Source organism: Canis aureus, chromosome 2 (assembly GCF_053574225.1).
Source record: "Canis aureus isolate CA01 chromosome 2, VMU_Caureus_v.1.0, whole genome shotgun sequence".
NCBI lineage: Eukaryota > Metazoa > Chordata > Mammalia > Carnivora > Canidae > Canis > Canis aureus.
The window spans coordinates 51,301,015-51,314,550 of NC_135612.1; the positions used below are offsets into that span (position 1 = coordinate 51,301,015).

The 13,536-nt window shown below is 40.4% G+C and overlaps 1 long non-coding RNA gene across 3 annotated transcripts in view; it reads right to left on the reverse strand.

Moving 5' to 3' along the window:
• The window catches only part of LOC144297418 (uncharacterized), a 187,931-nt gene that overhangs the window by 51,780 nt on the left and 122,615 nt on the right, over nt 1-13,536 (reverse strand). The gene's annotated exons all lie outside the window — the stretch shown is intronic.

Consider the following 13,536-nt stretch of genomic DNA (forward strand, 5'->3'; position numbering starts at 1 on the left):
TACCACTCTGTCTGCTTGTGTTCTCTCTCCCGGTCAAATAAATAAATAAAATCTTAAAAAAAATATGTACACTGAGCTCCGTAAAACTTAACTAGATAATGCATTCTTTGGTCCTTCTGGATGGTTAAGATTTAGTTGTTATTGAAACTAGTGACTGACAAAATAAATGCATGATTTTCAATGCATTCCTTTTCTGAGTGTTTCAGACCCATGAATTTATTAGGAAGCCAAAATAGATCTACAAATTTTATAATCACAAATGTATAGATTATTAGTCAAATATAGACCTATAAATTTTATAATCACAAAGCTAAAGATTGTTAGAACTAGGAGGGAAGGGGAAGTGACATTATTAAGACTCTTGTCTTACCAGGTCACATGCTAAGAGATTTTCCTATCATTTATTTATGTATTTACTTAAAGATTTTATTTCTTTATTTAAGAAAGAGTGCATGTGTGAGCATGAGTGGATAACAGAGGGAGAGCGAGAAGCAGACTTCCCATTGAGCAGGGAGCCCAACATGGGGCTTAATCACAGGACCCCAACATCATGACCTGAGCCGAAGGCAGATGCTTAACTGACTGAGCTACCCAGGTGCCCCTAGGGATTTTTCTATTTATATTTAAATATTCTCAATATTCACATGTGCTGGGCATCAGTATTCCTGTTTCATAGAGGGGGAAACTGAAGCCCTGGCTCATATATTCTAGCTACCTATTGCTGCTGAGCAAATCGTCTGAAATTTAGTGGTCTAAAACAATTCTAAGATCTTTCATGGCCTTGTGAGATGACTTGACTCAACTGGATGGTTCTTGTTCAATCCTTCTAATACTTAGCTAGGGCTAAAGTCATCTGAAAAACTTTTTGAGCTGGACATCCAAGATGGCACATTTTTAGTTTCTGTGTTACTTGAGATGGATTGATCAGCAAGAGCCTGGTTGAGCATCTCTCTTTCTCTCCATGCGATCTTCCATATAGTGAGCATGGGCTTCCTCAAAGCATGGAAGCACGAGGTTTGTCATAGTCTTTATTTGGTGGCTGACATCCTCTAGATAGGGCAGTAAGCAGCCCAAGAGGTCCTATGTCTGGCTCTCAGCAGTCTGAGAAGATCACCTCTTCTGGTAAAATTGTTCACTAGGACTAGGTCAAATGCAAGGAGAGGGAATTTGACACCACTTGTCATTGGAAGGAATGTCAAAGGATCTCTGACAATCTAGAAAATTATACCATGGTAACCCAGTTAGTATGAAAACTGAATTTTGATATACCATACACTGGCATCATTTTATCACATTTTAGGTAATTGAACCCTAGAGGATATCTTATTTTGCTGAAGTAGCTGAGATGCAGATGGTTAAATGTAATCAAATTCATAACATTTTCTAGGAACTTTCCCACATAGAAGCCTGCCCAGTATTGATTTGTTCAAAACTAAGAAGCCTCCTCTAGGAAGGAGATGGGAACACAACTGATTTCAAACAACTCAACATAAAGCATTATGAAAAACCTGCCAGAGAGCCCTTCAGAACAGGTTGGACATGCAGGAATCTGTAGGCACTAAAACCTAATAGCCACACCAGGACAAAGAGCCTCATCCCTTCCTGGATAAGCACCAGGCGACTGAGGCTGAGGACAGAGAGGCAAAATCCCAGAGAGTTGTTCATATCACACAACTGGGATGTTTACACGTTGGGGTGGAAACTCCTAGTGCTCGTAGTAGCGGAAAGCTGGGCTGGATTTCTCATGCTTCTATCTGCAGAGAACCACGAAAAAAATCTCCACTAATCTGTGAATATCAAGAGGAAACCCAACAGTGGTGTAGTAGTGCTGTGATCCAAAAGACGAGAGAGAAAAGTATCCCCATGATTTTAGTGCTTAACATACGTAACAGGTCACACCTGGGTGGGTTTGGAAGGTGCCAAGAGTGGTGAGTGGGAAAGATCCCCTAGAGAATGGGGAGAAAAAATGTTATCAGCTTTTTTTTTTTCCAATGGTGATAATGAGAAATTAGACTAGAAATCATTGTAAAAAAGCTATCCCTACAAAACTGTTTTATATAAAAAATAATGAGAACAGAACTAATTTAGTTAGCTAATTATCACATGCATTTCACATCAGCCCACAAGCAACCAGAAACCATTAGCAGTACACCCCGCCGTTCTCATCAAGCAGGGGATTAATGGGAACAAACCTGGAATTGGCTTTTGCAGAAATGAATCCACCATCTTCAAAAGGTAATAATCGCCATGGGCCTCCCCTCATGATCTGCACTACACAGTGAGGTCCTCCCTGGAGCTTTGGGGAGCATGCAAATCCTCATCTTTGCCTTTCCGTGGTTGCCCTCACCCCAGAGTGCTGGAGGTACAAGATACAGCTTTTTCACCAATAACCCTAGTGCTTAATTCCTCCCATTAGTGATAAGACGGATTTCCATGATGGTCTAGGAACCTACAGATCGCATTGGTCTGTTCTCCTCAAGAAATGAGATTTGGGGGAATTTTTCCCTCTGTGTATATCCGCAGACAGTTCATGTCATTATCACCTTTGCTTACAAGGCAAACCTTAAGTTTTATTCATTTCATCATTCAATCATTCAAGGAGTCGCTGTTATTGGATTTAAGGCACATATTGTATTAAGCAATGAGAAAGGAGAAAGAAAGAATTCCAGGATTTAATGTGCTCATGTCATGATGTGGAAGAAAAAGAAGATAAACTATAATTCTAGCACTGTTTGGTGAGTTAGGACATTAGGACACGTCTTTTGTATCCAAACTCTCTGGACAGGAGGTGGATGATGGGAGGGGTTGGTGGCCGGTGATCTGAGTATTGAAGAATACAAAGACTTAAACAAGATGCTAATTTGAGCAGTTCTAGACAGAGGACACACAGCATGGACAAAACATAGATATAAATTTTTTTTTTCTAGTCTTTTGCATGGTTGGATATAGGATGCCCATAGAGAAGTTGCAGGTGAAACGAAGCTATCATCTTGTACTCAAAGTGTGGTGCGTGGACCATTCCAGCCAGCAGCCCCTGCGAGCTTCTTAGACATACTGAATCTCAGGCTTCATCCCAGACCTGCTGAATCCAAATTTTCATTTTGTAAGACCTCCAGTTGGCTTGCCTGCATGCTAAGTTTGAGCAGCCCTGAACTAGGGCACAGAATAGCTGACAGATTGGGAAAGAAAAGATGAAAATAAAAACAGTTTCCAGCCTTAGATAGACACAAATCTACCAGGAAGCAAGAGGTTGAAAAATTGAACTGCATCTGAAGATCCTTATATTCTCCTTATTTCCCTGTCCTCTGCAACAGAGATTATGCCTAACAACTCATAGTAAGATTGTCATGGTTTTATTTATTTATTTATTTATTTGTTTAAATTATTTATTTATTTATGATAGTCACACACAGAGAGAGAGAGAGAGAGGCAGAGACACAGGCAGAGGGAGAAGCAGGCTCCATGCACCGGGAGCCCGACGTGGGATTCGATCCTGGGTCTCCAGGATTGTGCCCTGGGCCAAAGGCAGGCGCTAAACCGCTGCGCCACCCAGGGATCCTGACTGTCATGGTTTTAGATGAGTTTTCCCACTCATTATTTTCCTCATTGATTAAGGTAGGTAGCAAAGCATTATTTGACTAGTGAGTTTTCATTCCTATCAATTATTTTAAAACTCATGGCTCTTCTCCATTCAAAACAGACTCCAAAAGATCTACTGCCTCGGGTTAGAGTTGTTAAAGTCAAGTTCAGAAAATAAAGGAGTTAATTCTAGGCTTTTGAGTTTCAAGATGAATTTGAAGGGGAATGCTTTGGGAATTGGAAAACATAAACTTTTATCTTCAAAATCCTAAACCACAAAGAATTGGGGGCATAAAACTCAGTCTATCAGTGATGGATCGCAAAGAGATAAGAAGCCAGACAAATTTGCTCCCACATGAGGTAGAAAGCCCATGAAAAGAAAGCCAGGAGACCAAAGGGGGCACTTAGTGGTTCACTAGTCCTGCATGAGGAACACTGTATCCTGGATTCTGGACTGAGACCTAGTACCCCACTGGTTTGAGGGAGAGAAGACCTGGGCTTTGCCTCTGGGTTGCTTCAGATTTCCAGGAGTATCTCATGAGAAGGGAAAGTTCTTGGTGTCCCTGAGCACAGAGGGGCAGTAGGATGAGTAGGATGCTCCCTGAGATTCCAGGAAGAGGTGATGACAACATGGATGGAGAAGGCCGTGAACATGAAGAGGTCTTCTTGCCAGTTTCCAGAATGAGAAACAGCCATCTACAGAGACTGGTGATAGGATCCTATTTTACTGCCATCCCCAGCTAAGCTTGTTATCTAATGACTGTTCCCCCACAATAAAGGAGACACAACCCAGGTGATAAGATGACTCTTAAATCTATTGAGTTTAAATGTTTGTGTCTGTCAAAATGGGGACTTAAAATAGATATTAAAACCTACTTTAGATAAAGAAGATACTCCTTTTTACCATTCTCTGTGTGTGATATGGACAAGTCATACCTGTTGCAGACACTTGTGGCTCAGGATCAGAACAAGTTAAGGAGCGCACGTGATGTGATGAGCACTGGGTGTTATATGCAACTGATGAATTATTGAACACTACGTCTGAAATTAACAATGTACTATATGTTGGCTAATTGAATTTAAATTAAAAAAAAAAAAAAAAACACGGTCTCAGCCCTGCCACACACGTCTGTGACCAGCCTACCAGCCAAGCAGACCTATATGATAAGGAACATTCATATGGAAAGCTCATTCCCATAGTTTATCCAGCAATTTGGGGCCAGCTAATTGTAACTATATCCATTTTTCTCTGACTTAAGAAAGAACATAGAAAGACAGAAAAGTTATGCTCTTAAGTGATGCTCTTAGGATAACCTTGGATCTTCTCCACTTTATAAATTCCCTCAATCATATAAGGCAAAACTTTAAGTCTTATTAGTAAAAAGCACTGGTGGACACACCCCAAAATCAATAAGCATGCATATATATTAGAACATTAAAATGGGACCCACTGGGCCAGAGGGGATATTGATTTGATATTCAGATAGGACCAGGCAATGTCTTACCTAGCATCCTCACAGAGCTAATTTTCCTGGCCTCAAAATGCTGCCTATCCTCTAGGAAGAAAAGGAAGAGGGAGTTTTAACATCCTGGTGTGTCACCAAGTGAAAGACTGTAGTGATGGTGTAGTGAAAACCTTTGAACATGAGATCTAGATTGCTCTTGGCTTGATGGTTAATTTGATTCCTTTTACTTGCTATGTGACCTTGAGCAAGCACTCTATTTTTTTTTCTGAATTTCAGTTTTTGGATCTGTAAAATGGAGTTGCTGTGTGATATAACATGTGGAAGTGATTGGAACAAATAGATTTTCAGCAAATGTAAGAGCCTTCCTCCATTATTGTGTAATTAGCGTTAAATTTTTGTACTTTTACAAACCAATACATAAAAAACTAGCCAATATCCTTCTCTTTCTCTTCCTCTCTCTCTCTCTCTTTCTCACTCAATGTTTGATCCTTACTTCTTAAGGGATTGAAGTTCATTGGAGCAAAAAGTGCTTAATTGCCCCAGACTTTGGCCTGGTAGACATCCATCCATCCATCTATCCATGCATCCATCCAACAAAGACACTTTCTAAGTGCCTATTTTGTTCTTAAAATTTGGCATGAATAAAAAAACATAGTATTTTGTGTTCATTTTAGTGGAAGGCAACTGACAGTAACCAAAAACCTAGTAGGTAAATTAACCTTAGAATGTACTGGAATGCAATAATTACTGCAGAAATTAAATAAAATAAGTTGATCAGGGTAGGCCTCAGTGAGAGGACTTGAAGGAGGTTAGGGAGTTTTCCACGTGGACATCTGAAGGAAAAATACCATGGATGGGGGAGAGGCACTGTGTTTTAATCCACTTGGGCTGCTATAACAAAATACCAGACTAGGTAGCTTATGAGAGCAGACATTTAGTTCTCATGGTTTTAGAGCCTGGAAGTCCAAGATCCAGGTAACAGTATGATCAGATGAGTGCTCTCTTCTTGGCTTCAGTCTTGTCTCACATGGAGGAAGGGCTAGGGGTACTTCTGGAGCCTCTTCTTTAAGGCACAGATCTCATTCATGAGGGCCCCACTTCCTCATACCATCAGTTTGGGGCATTCAGATTTCAACTTATGGATTTTGAGGGAACAAATATTCAGACCACAGCACACTGTAAACGCCCCTGGATAGAATAAAGATGCCTGACATGTTCCAGGGACCAGCAAGGAGGCCAGGGTGGCTGGAGCCAATGAGCAGAGGGACAGGGTAGGAGATGAGTTCAGAAGGAGGAGGAGGCACAGAGAAACTGACTACCTGGTTGCTTCCCAGGATCAGGGGGCATTTTGCCCTAGGCTTTTTTCTTCCTGGGGAAGTGAAGAGAAACACTCTGATGAGAGACACTGCTCCTATGTACATGCACCAGGAGCCTGGAGACCAAAGATCTCAGCTGGGAAATGACGGAGTCTCTTTCCCTTGCCCTGCAGTGGGATCTGAGAGGTCTATACCTCAGGGGAGGGAAGCGGGACTTATGAGCCTCTGACATCTTCCTTGGAACCCTTCTGTACTGAGCCTCTACCTATGTGAGACCCACATCTGGGATCTAACGAACTGGGACTTCTTCAAGGAGCAGTCCTTGGGGTATAAAGGAGGAAAGAAGGAAGTGATGACTTGCATGGCATCTCAGATCATTACACTCATGGCTGTAAGTCCTGGGAAGTCCACTTAACCCACCCACACCTTACTTACCCTGTGCAATGAGAAATTAGATCAGTAATGTCCATGATTCCTCCCAACCCAGAGTCTCTCTGTTCATCTCTATATTGTGTGACATGACTTGTCACCTGGCTTTCACATTCTGAGCTAAAGCATGGCAACTGTAATGGGCTGAATTATAGCCCCCAAAAATGTATATGTTGAAGTCCTAATCCCTAGGACCTCAGAATGTGACCGTACTTGGAAATCCAGAAAGAAGTGATTGTTACAGTGAAGTCATGGGGGCAGGCCTTCATCCAATATGACTGGTATTACTTTAGGAAGAGAAAATTTAGAGATAGGTACAGACAGAAGGAAGACCATATGAAGACACAGGGAGGAGACCCAGCTACAAAACAAGAAGAGAGGTATGAGGAGAACCAGCCCTATGGACACTTTGATCTTGGACTCCTGGCCTCCAGAACCATGGGAAAAGTTTCTGTTGTTTAAGCCATTCTCTCTGTGGCATGCTGTTATGGCGGCCCGAGCAAACTAACATAGCAACTACTTAATGGCATCAAAACCATGCCCACAAAATCAGACACAGTCTTGGAGCATATCAGGAATAGGGAGGAAAGAATGAACCCAGGAAAAGAGAATCAATTTCTTCTTCTCTGGGGTAGCCCAGCTATGTTCTGGTCAGCTCTTGACTCAGACTCTTATATATATATATAAAAGAGTTTTTTATTTATTTATATATATATAAATATATATATGAAAATGTACTTCCGCTGATTTTGGACTCTGGTGCCCAATTAATCTCTCCATACTGCATGAACTAACAAACCTGTAAAAAGTGTTCTCACTTCTGAGCCCCTACCACTGTGTTCCTCTTCCCTTCCTGTGTTTGCACATCTGTTCTGGACTTAGCTCATTTTTCTGCATCCATGATAGCATGCCCCTTGTTACCCTGCCCTTTTTTGTTTCCTGTCACTGGATCCTAATCATTTCTGCTTAGGGGCTGGTGACTAACTAGGGTGGCCCTCTAATACATATTTGAGATAACCAAAGTATTTTTATACCAGGACCCTCTGAAGATGTAACAAAGCCTATGAGCCATCTTTTTCTTGTAAAGAATAGAAAGGATAGACAATATTTTAAAATAGTCATGGAACATACAACAGTACTGTAACAACAGCAGTATTATATAAAAAGAAGAAAATCATAAGTTCTCAATCCCATAGCAACTTAATTATTCATTTTCCATATATTCTGTACATAAATATTTTATACTTGTAATCATAGAATATATACAATTTTATACTCTGTTTTTTTCTCACTTATATCACAGTGGAGATGTTTTTCCTTATTTCACTGTAATCTTAATTATTACTTTTAGTCGCTTCAACACTACATATAAAGAAATGTACCTTGTCTTAAATATTTTGTTGGACATTCAGTCTGTTTAAAAATTCTTGGCTATTTTGAATAATGCTGAAATGAACATTTTTATGAAAATGGTGTTTTTCATCTTTGGGAACAATTTCTACAGGAAATGGCCAAGTAAAAAAAATCTGAGCATTTTTATAATTTTAAAAGTATATCAAATCTTCAAAGGACCCTGCCAATTTACATTGCCTGTAGCAATGTATAATGAATCGCTTTTACTACAACCTCATCTGAAATTGGCATTATCGGTATTTCTCAATTTTTTAGCAAAAGTGAAATGCGACCTTATTTTTATTTTGATCATAATTCCTCAATCTGAATGCTGTATTTTAGACCTCTTCTAATTTTGAGTTTATATTCATATTGGGAGGTGAGTAAGTCATGGTGAGAGAAATGAATATTCAGTACCCACTATCTGCCAGTTTACTAGGGATTTTAGAATTGCTCCCTTTTGATCTTTGTAATAAACTGTGATTATTTCACAGATGAGTCACCTGAGACTTTGTGTGGTTAAGAAATTGTCCAGAGTCACAAGTCTAGTGGGTCAAGGAGCTGAATTAAAACTCAGAACTGTCTCCAGGTGTGAACTGACTGATAAAGTTAGAAAATTGATTTACACACATCGAAGCATTTGTGCATAAGTTCGAATGAGGCCAGAAGCTGAAAATGGTCTGTGAGCAGTTAAAGTGCAGTATCTGGGCTTTGGACTCAGAGATTCAGATACAGTGAATCTGGGGTGTGGCCTGGAAATCCGCATCTTTAACTAACAGCCCAGATGATTCTCATCATCAGGCAAGATGAGCAGTTGACTTTTGGTAGTGATTTTCAACCTAAGCTCAGAGACTCACCTGCAGTGCTTTATAAAATCTACAGACCCTCCAGACCCTCTGAATGGAATCTCCTGCAGTGGAGCTCCAAACTATGTTGTCTTACCAGGCTCTCCAGCCCATTTTTACAAAGCAGCCACACGGGGCTCTTCGGTGGCCTCTGTAAATTCTGAACAAGGATCTCACTGCTGTTGCCCTTTGCCACAGGATCTTGTATTAAATGAAGGTCTTTTAAAGGTGTCTTTAGTTAATTAAATAGAAGCTTCTGGAATGAGGTGCCAGAAGTATCTGATCCACCCAGTAACTGAATCAGCTTTCCTTTTTAGAATCTTCCTAAAGATCACTATAAGAGCTTTGAAGATCTTTGAAAACCTATAATTTATCACATCTCTTAGATACACTCATGCAACTTAGTTCCTATATATGTTAAAATTATATTTCTTCCTTGCTGCCAAAAAACACAATGTCTGCTCTCATGATAAGGCATGTTTCTAAAATCACCTTCCTTTTAGATATCCAGTAATTGTAATATGCACACTTTGGATGAAGAGTCGAAGATAAGGATTTAACTCGGATTAATGGGATAATTACTGTGTGACAAATGAATGCCAAATAATGTGAGGAACTGCTTTGTAAGGGAGTTCTTGGTTTGACAAAGGTTTGTTTTTGAGTATGCAGCCTGAATTTAGAACTGCAGAAATATTTCCCAGGCTTTGGATGAAATTTATATTTAAACATACAATACAACCTCATCATTTTCTTGGATATTTTTAAGAGTCGAGTTTGAACTCTGTAATGGAGTCATTCTTTTTTTTTTAAGATTTTATTTATTTATTCATGAGAGACAGTGAGAGAGAGAGAGAGGCAGAGACACAAGCAGAGGGAGAAGCAGGCTCCCCACAGAGAGCCCAGTGTGGGACTCGATCCCAGGACCCCAGGATCACGACTTGAGCCGAAGGCAGATGCTCAACTACTGAGCCACCCAGGTGCTTCTGCAGTGGAATCTTTCTATCCTCCTGCAGGTTCTGCTGGGGTGACTGAGTTTTCACCTCAACATTGTTATCCCTAAGTGCATCTCCTGAAAATGAAGACAGAGCTTCTAATGCACAGGTAGGCATTAGAAGCATCTTGCCTCCAAAGCTCACACCTGTGTTCACCGGGGCATCCATCTCACTCCATGAGATGGCTTATGTGTTTCTCGTCCCTGTGACAGGGTTAGCTCCATCCACTGCAAGGGCTGTGCATTCATATTTGGGTAATGATTACAATATATCTTCAACTAAGAGTTTTGAACCATCATGATGTCACAGGTACCGTGTCAATATCTACCAGACACATTTCAGAGAAAAGGGAAATGTAATGAAGATAATGAAGAAACTTGCCAAAGTTTCAAGGCATGGTAAGTGGCAGGCCTGGGATTCTAACTCTGAATTGCCTGATGCCAAAGCCTGAGGTGTCCTGCCCCTGTTTTGGTGTCACCACTATCTAACTCCAGCAGGGACTTTGTATGTACTAAGTATCGATCACACTGAGTAAAGGGCTAATATTTATGGAAGGTCGATCCTTTGTTGGATATTGTGCTCCATTCTTCACAGATACAATCAGCCCCCAGCATGGATCCACCACACTTTTGTACCTTTGTGTGGGGGCTTGCCTGTAGAGTTGGTGGACACACTTGAGGATGGGCACAGGAGAGACTACTGGCTCTGTCCACATGGGACTAACTGCTTTTCAGTGAAACTCAAGGTTTTTATTCTTTGAATTACTAATTTCTTTTTCTTTCTTCTTTCCCAACCTGCCCATTCTCCTTTATTTTATGGTGGGCCTATCTTCCATACACATCTACCCCTGCCCCCCCACTGAGTACTACCCGAGTCCTAAGTACATGTGAAATAGGTAATGGGCACCTACCAGGTGCTTTATAGTAAACACTACTCTCATTCACAGCCCTGCCTTGTTGTCCTGCATCTACTATGCACCACTCTGGGTTCCTTTCCCACCACTGGACTCATGGGAGTTAAGGCTCACACACTGTGCTGCCTGAGATCACAGCTCCCTTTCATCTCATGATCTCATGAGCTCAGAAAAGTTTTGAGCCCATTTGTACCTCAGTTTCCTCATTTTTACAAATGGGATAATAGCAATAGTACCCACTTCACCAGTCTAGGGGAGAGTTAAAAATGAATAATGAACTTAAAATAGTCCTTGGCCTCGTACTAAGAACTTCCTGTGACCCACTCTAATGTTCTTCCTTAGCATCCCTCAATTCCGGATGCCCACCATGCTGCGTCCTCTGCCATTCCTCTATGCTCCCTTTCCTAACTCATTTCTCAAGGTTGTCTTCAATTTCCTTTTTAATTCTCTTGCTTGCCTCTGTTTATGCTTCCTGTTAGTTATACATGAGACCACACAGGGTTGTGTTTATAGGTATGTGTGCTTATGTATACAGTCATCAGACCAGTGGAAAAGTGAAAGGTTCAGTCAATTTCATGGCTTGTTTTTTAACAAAATGGATTGATTTGGAGGCTGACTTAATAGAATCAGTGACATGTAGACACTGTTTCATAAGAAATTATAGTTTCACCCAAGTGAATTTGTTTGTAATTGTGTGTGTATGCTATAAGACTGCTGTCTGCCCATATCCAAACAAAGGCTAGGTCTGCTGAGTCCTGAATGAATTTCCTTGGGAAAGATATTCAACTTCTTGAAGCTTTGCCTGTCATATCTGAACAGGGATAATTGGATCTCCTTCATAATTGTATATGGGGAAATACTTTATTGATATAACAGATTTAATGGAATTGGAGTGAAATACTAAGAAGAGGTTTTATAATTTGTTTATTTCCACCTTGTCACTGTGGATTCTAAGCGGGGATCTGTAGAAATTATCACCTTTTTTCAACAGTGAATGTCTCCATTCGTGTGTGTATGCGAGTGTGTATTCTTTCACATTTCTTGTATACAGGATTTTATGCCACATTTCTGGAAAAACCTACGTAGTTTGAAATACTGAATGCATATCATGAGTCATGGGGAAGATGTTCGAACACATAAAACACACAGCATTCACACCAAATATTCTGCAATTCAGTAGTTGGTGACGCTATTGATAATGGAATGTTAAAGAAGATGACACACAGAAAAGAAAGCAAGGGAGGTCCCTTTTGTGGACTCTTTAATGTATCATGGAATGATTGGATCATTTAGACAGTAGGAAAGTATCAAATTCAGAAAAAACTGGAGAAGTTACTCTAATATTGGATAAAACTCCTTGTATAATAAAGCTTTCTGAAATTTTGCCATTCTAAAGCAAGAGGACCCATGGATTGATATCCTGAGTCTAAAAATGCTCGAAAAATCTTGCAATTTTGACCAATCCATGCATTTTGTATATTGCCTAATGGTCTGTGGCTGCAAGGATGGGAAGTCTCTGAGGCTGATAATAAAATGAAATTATATGTAAGCTTAGTTTGTTCACTGAACCACCTGAGCATCTTAGCCCACTTAGGTTAGCATTTCTTCAAGTCCCATTCCTCTTGCTCTGATGCAGGTGATCCCTATCACCTGACAGGTGAGTCTCCCTTACCAGACATCTGCTCTGAGTCTGTAATTCCTCCTACATTACATGGAAGAAATAAGGGGGTGGGGTGGGGGCAGAGAGTAGAGACAGGGAAAGTTAAGACTAAAGGAGAAAAAAGCCTGGAAGACACTAATATTTATGGAGTGTTTGACATGTAACAGGCATCCACGCCAGGCACTTTATATGACTAACTTTGTTTATCTTCACAGTAACTAGGTACTGTTATTCGCATTCTCAGAGAAGAACTCACATAAATTAACTGACTTCATCGAAGCCAGAAGTGATGAGTGTGTTCCCTCACTTTGTACTCATGACTAGTACTCTTCCAGTTTTACCTTATTCAGCACTGGCCACAGCATGTCACACAGGTAACCTCAGATAGGTTGGAGCTTTCCCAAGGCACAGCTGAGCTATGGATTGGAATTCAAATGTATACAAAATCATCTACCAGCCTTACTTACTACCAATCCCTACTGCATTGAAATAGTTTCTTTTGTTGCATTAGCTAACGTTGTCATTACCAGGAAAAGTTCCTAAGATCATGATTGTCTTGATGTCCTGGGTCAAACTACCAATGCAGCTCAAACTCACATCACTTCTGGGAAGAATGTGGGCAAACCCCAGGGGAGATGGGAAGATTTTGGCATCAGTTCTTGGGTTATTTGGTTTATTTTACATGACATATAATATTTACCCAGTTCCAAATCTTTTCCCCAAATCTGTTCGTGCTCATACATGTTTTAAAAGAAGGCAGCCACTATTCTGAAGACACTTGTTATTTGGTGGCATAAAAATTTTGAGGATCATGGCAATGTATTATTCGTTTATCCATGTTAACACATTACCACAACACAGGGCTTAACCCATTTTTAAGGTAGACTAGTTGTTTATGAACAGAAGCAATATCATGGTGACACTCATGTGGTACATTGTGTAGA